The sequence below is a fragment of the Vanellus vanellus genome (assembly GCF_965231255.1).
Source record: "Vanellus vanellus genome assembly, chromosome: 8".
NCBI classification, from domain to species: Eukaryota; Metazoa; Chordata; class Aves; order Charadriiformes; family Charadriidae; genus Vanellus; species Vanellus vanellus.
The window spans coordinates 7,089,202-7,095,579 of record NC_138913.1 but is presented as its reverse complement, the minus strand read 5'-3'; positions in this window follow the sequence as shown (position 1 = coordinate 7,095,579).

The window sequence follows — 6,378 nt, the reverse complement described above, 5'->3', positions numbered from 1 at the left end:
AAGCTCATAATAAGAGTTCTATGACTAAGGCAGTCAAAGGTAACTTCAGACTTTGAAAACAAAACATTCAGACTCTTATTAAAATCCCACTCACATTGATATAGTAGTTCTGAAAGAGTATTAGGAGTTACAGACTTGGTAGAAAGGATTGACAACAAACCTATTACATAAATGGTTCCAAGCAGGCAGCTTACCACAGAAATAATTCATTTACACAGAAAACTGCAGAGAGGGTACTTCAACTTTGAGCAGCAGGGAAGCACAGACTCTAACACACATTTTAAAAGTTTCATCACAAAACACCAACAAACTAAAAGCACTTGTTTGCTTCAGGGGTAAACTAGGATAAGCTAGATTTGAGACCCAGGTTAGCATTGTTAAAGTCAAGCATTAGCAGAAGAATTAGGGTACGCACCTTACTAAAATTTGATTTTTCAGGTGAACTGGCTAGAGCTACTCTGGTTACATAAAAATGACCACCCAGGGCATAGAACCAGCAGTATTTACTAAAAGAAAAATTAGGTTTCTCAAAATGCATACCTATACAAAGGTATAGTTATATACAAAACGTGCACATGTCTATGAGCACAATCTAGTCTATTGTCCTACATTAACTATAATATAATAGAGGTATCCATTCATTAGCAGATAAAGAGGCCACCTGTCTTCTCACAGGTAGACTATATCTGTGCTCTCCCTGCCCAACCAAACTTGTCACATACTGGAAAGGCAGAATTCTTATTCCTCTCATATTTTGTACAGGTAACTACCCAAATCTTGTACTTAAAAATTTGTTCTAAGACACCTACCAAACAAGTAGCACATTTTTTTGTGCATGAAGCAAGACACACGCATTTCCTGTGATTCATCATTCACACAAATTTAAATATTTGCACAATGATATCAGAAGTTACCTAGACTAGCCACTGTATCTAAGCTGCTGTAGTATAACCCTCTGTAGCACTTGAACTGAAATTGTTCTCATGACTGCAAATGGTCCTTCTAAACAGTAGCAACCCAAATAATACATTAAAGCTTTGTCTGAAAGAGGACTCATAAGGTAGTAAAACTCTTGGAGAATAGCACATACTGTTTTTCAAGGTGTGCAATGCCTGCCCAATTACATAGCAAAGTAAAAATTAGAAGACAAAAAACAATAGGTATAGAAAAGTGTTTATCTTCTAGAGTTTAGGAGATCACATTTGAGACTCTTGGACAGGATTCATGTCTTCACAATAGATCAGGTAATTGCCACCTTAGTTGCAATTTTAATGTCAGACACAGCTGTGCAGGCTCCACAGGACTAAGTTTCCTACCAGTAAGTCCCAGTCACCCTGCTAGTTTATCTCAGAATAGCTTGAGACCTAGCAGGAAGAGAAAGTAACTTGAACCAGAAAGAATCTTTATGGATCACCTGTCCAGAAAGTTCTAATGATACCACTTGGAATTGTTATACAATTACCTCTTCTTTGGCAGTGAGGGTGGAGGGAAGCACAATCTTAGAAGATTCAAACCCTATTGTTAATAATGATTACCACACAGTTATATGTAAAATCAGAGCCCCAAAACCACCTCCAGTTAAGGGTACTATTAAATTTAAATCCTACAGATTATTTTTAAAAAGTCTGAGACATCAATACGATTCCTGTCACACTGCTGTTGTTCTGTTTAATGACATGTATATGAAAAAGCACTTAGAGAGAACTTCATAGTATATTTGAGAGAAGCCCATACTTTGGGCTGTGCATTGATTTTCTTTATGGCTTTTCCATTTTATTTATTTATAGGGCTCCACTCTGGGTGTATTGAAAAAACTATTCCCTGTTTTAACGTTCACATGTTAATTGATAACATAATACTAGTCACTAAACTTATACACTGAAAGTGCCAAGATACAGAAGAGAACAAACAGCACACAGAAAATATGAACATAACAATCTCCCCTCGCATAAAAAAGCATAAAAGGCAGAACACGATCACTACAGGGCACAGGGAAACCCGAATGCCCTTACAGCATTACACTTACAAACGACCTCCCAGTAGTTTGCAAAAACCCTGAAGGTCACAAAACATCCATGCGCTAAAATATGTTTTTAAAGTAAGGAGAAAACACTTAAAAAAAAAAGCTTCCCTTGTTGCTCGTTTCTGTCCCAAGGCACCACCCAGGACCGTGGCCAAGCTCCCCGCTGGGGGTGGCCGGAGGCAATTTGAGACGCGGCCAGCTCTCTCACCTCTCGAGCTAGCAGGTGCCAGCGGGCCTGGCCCTCCGCTCTGCCCGAGGGACACCGCGAGCGGCCCAAAGAGGGCCCGAAGCGGCGCTGACCAGCGGGGCTGCCCCGGAAGGCCCCCAGGCCTCACAGGTACCCCGGCGCAACCCCCTGTCCGCCCCCGCCCGGCCCGGCCTCACCGCTCCGCGTCCTCCGCGCCATACCCGCCCGGCCCGGCCCGGCCCGGCCCGGCCGCTCCGCGTCCTCCGCGCCATACCCGCCCGCTCCCGCCGCCCCCCTCACCGCCGATGGCGCCCGCCGCCAACCGCAAAGACAACCTCCGCCATAAGCGGCCGCCGCCACCAATTCAAAAAGCGAGCCGCCACACTAAATGCGTCGCCCATTGGCTGTCCGCCCCGTCGCTCCTGTGTAAGCCGCCACCTCATTCGGCATCTCTCCGAGATTTCCCGCCCCTTCCCCTCCCTTTTTGCACCGGGCTTCGCCTCCTGCCCTTTCTGACTGGATACCGCACCTGCCGCTCATAGTTGAGCGGTCTCCCATTGGTGGTGGGACGTTTCCTGGGCAGGCGCACAGGCCTTGTCGCGGTGCCCGAGATCAGGTTGCTGAATGGGCGGGGGGGCGCTCTGCGCTGATTGGCTATTGGCGAGTTTCGAACGCTGCCAACGGCCGGGGCGGAGAGACCCGGATGGAGCGGCGGAGGCAGCGGCGGGAGTGGGCACCGCCCGCCGGTGTGAGGCGCTGCCCAGGGCAGGCCGAATGGCGGGGAGCTCCCTTAACGGCTGTCCGGTGGTCGTACGGAGACAGCGGTTAACGGCCCGCAGCGTGTGTGGGAGGGGTCTTCCCCTCAGCCCGCCTGTCGCCGCTCTCCTCAGCGTGTCATGATCCGGAGCGTCATGTCGTGGGCTCTGCAGGGCATGGCGTGTCCGGCTGTCCTTCCAACCACCCCAAAGGGAGGATAAATAATCACCGTGGCCACCATAAAAATATTAATGCTATTAATAATTTAGTAAGCTCTGCCTTGCCGAGGACATTAGCGCGCTTGTATATTCAGAATAATCAGTTTATAGAAACGAGGGAGAAGAGCTGACAGGAGAAAATGGGACTGGCCATGATGAAAGTCAAATCAGCTTGACTCGGTGGCACCAACCCCAAAAACAAATTAATTACACCAAATGCCTTACCGTCTTTTTCTTTTTAATCTTTCTGATCTGGAAAGGAATTATGTCGTGCAGGCTCAGCATCTCTGAAACTGGATTTAGCATAACGTCTCACTGGCGCCAGGTAAAAAGAATGAGAGATACTTTCTATTTCTAGAATTTTCTATTATAGGCTAGATTCTCATGCCAAATAGAGTTCTTAGATTCTACTCTCTTTTTTTATATTATAGATTTTTATTAGTTTAGGCATTTTCATGACTGATCCAGCAGTCGTTAGTGCCAGTAAGAGACCACTGACTTTTTATGATTTGGAAGAAAAACACAAAAGGAAAAAGCGGAAAAAGATGATAGGAGGTGTTGCTTCTGTGAGTTTATTATTTGCTGGCAGGGGATACATAAGTTAGGATTACTTTCTTGAGGAAAAGATTTCAGAGTAACAGCCTGGAAACCAAGGAGGTCATTTCAATTTCGATCTTCAGTCAGACAATTATTATGCAGTCATATAATTACTCTATTGCATAGAGAGTAATTGCAACAGTGTCAAAATACAGCCTAACCTGAGGTCCTTTCCTCACCTTGAAGTACCAGTTTGGGCCATCATTTTGCAGTTCCAGGCCACGCCACCCTTCACCGGCTTTTCCCATTCCCTCCTTTCTTTGCACTCTTTCAAAGTCCTTTTTGGCCAGGTCTTCAGATTCCCTCACACCCTGAACCAGGGACCAGGTTTCTCCTAGGTTTGGAACAAATTCTGCAGTATCGCTTCTAGAAAAGATACTGGTGGTTGTATATTAATTTCCACTTAACCTCTAGATCCTCAAGAAAGCCATATATAACGTGCCTGCAAAGACAGGAGAAGTATATTCATCAGGGATTAACGGGTGATATATGCATCACTTCTCAGTTAAAGGTTGAAAAAGAATGTGAGTGATACCTAAATGTTCAGTACATAGAGGCTCGCTATACATATGAAGAATGGTTTTGGACGTTGGCCATTTTTTTTAATATACTTGAAAATGTAGAATTACAATCTCATAAAGCAACTAAGGTATTCTGATGAACCATCTTAAGCTTTTCTTCCTGGGACTGACAGGACATAGCCAAATTTTAGGCAGCAATCACTTAAGAAAAGTGGCTATGTTTTTTTTAATCAAGTGCATTTATTCTCGCTAAAGTTTAGATCAGGACTGATGAGAAAAATTATTACTATTCTTTATATGTCTGACATTTAAAAATCTTAAGTGCTTTCCTTATAAAAGGCTCTGAAATAGAAACACCTATTAGGTTTTTTTTGTGGTGTGAAATGTAACACGGAGTCAAAACTTGCCATTCCTATCAGTTTTCTAGACATCAGTAACCCAGGAATATAACATTTATTTAATGGCTAAATAGCTTCCTCTCACAGTAACACCCACAGGGAGAAAGTTCCAGGAGATTAAATCATTAAATGAATCCTGTCACATCCGCTTCGTGGGAGCAGGGTTCTCGTACCTTGTGGAAAAAGACAACGAGGTCACACCAGGCAGGCTGATGGAACCCCGAGAGACCTGAAGGAGACCTTGGAGCCCTGCGTTGTCTCTGGAAGTTGGCTGTCTTGGCTTTGGGGTGTGAGTTTACACAGACTGCTTGTCCCCTAGATACAAGTGTTTTGGGGCTTAATCTGTCTTTTTTCTTTTTTTTTTTTTTTTTTGGTTAAAGGAATTTTTCTCCGCCCACAGTGTTTTATTTTTGCAACCAATTGACTTCTTTGTAAGTGCCTGGAAAAAAAAAAAAAAGATTCCTCAATGAGTTATTGATTCATTTTAGCCAGAGCGGGAGCTTTCAAAACATGCAGAAGGGGAGAGATGAAGCGCAAGATGTATGTGGGGGTCAGTGGGAGCACAAGAAACCTCAGAATAATTCCACCCAGCCTTTTTATCTCTTTTTCGAAGAGATAAGTAGATGAGAGAGGAGTGGGACTAGACCCAGTTTTGCCAGAGCTTTGAGAACAATGATTTTTGTTGAAAGAGACAGGTACAAATAATTATACTCAAGGATCCTGGGTGCGGACATTAGGGGAGAAGCTGGGGAAAGCCAGGGAATGGGAGTGTGGAAAGCAAAGGAGGCAACAGAGGAGGGCACAGGGTAAAAGAGAAGGTGTGAGCACAAAATAATACAGAAAGGGATAACTGTACGAAAAGCTTGAGACCTCAGGAATCTCACCGTGTGCTTTCTTGGCAAGCTTGTTTCTGAACAGCCCTTTCACATCCATAGTCTACTCAAAACTGAAAATTACAGAAACTATTTGCTGTTGTTAAGAAAAAAGGTTAAAGATGCTCGGGAGTCCTATTTCCTCACAAATTCCAGAAACTTTCTTCTGCAACCATTAGAATCAGTGAGGTTTTACTTCAGTTCCAGTAAAGTGGGCTTAAAAGCTGACCTTTTACTTCTTAGAAACATATTTTTCTTTTATTACCTTTTCATGTCCCTTTGTAAAGGAAAATTGTCCTTTCCAGGACCCCATTTATATTTCTGTGTGACTTTTTAGTATTATGAATTCATTCTTAAAAGCAATGTTATTGTTAAAATTAGTGCTTAGTCTTTTTTCTGCATTAGATTCATAATACATGCGAATCTGGCTATTTAAATAAATATTTGAATTTGCTCTGTGGCTAAGTATTAAGGAGTCATTTGTGTCGAGGCTGAACTCTATAGTATTTATATTTCCTGCACGTTGCAAAGAGGGTTTTTACCTGACCAGAAAGTGCTTATGGGGATGAAAAAGACCTATTTAGAAAACGTTGTTGTCTCAGGTACAGGGAATGTTCCTGCGTTGAGCCAAAATCTGTGACTGACCTAGGCTAAAAAAAAAAAAAAAATTAATATTTCTAGTCCAAAATAAAACCTGCGGGTCCGGCCCCGCAGAGGTGCTTTTGACCGCCCCAGGCGGGGCCGGGGCCGGAGTGCGGCTGAGGGGAGCCGGGAGGTTCGGGTGGCCTTCGGTGGCCTACCGCGCC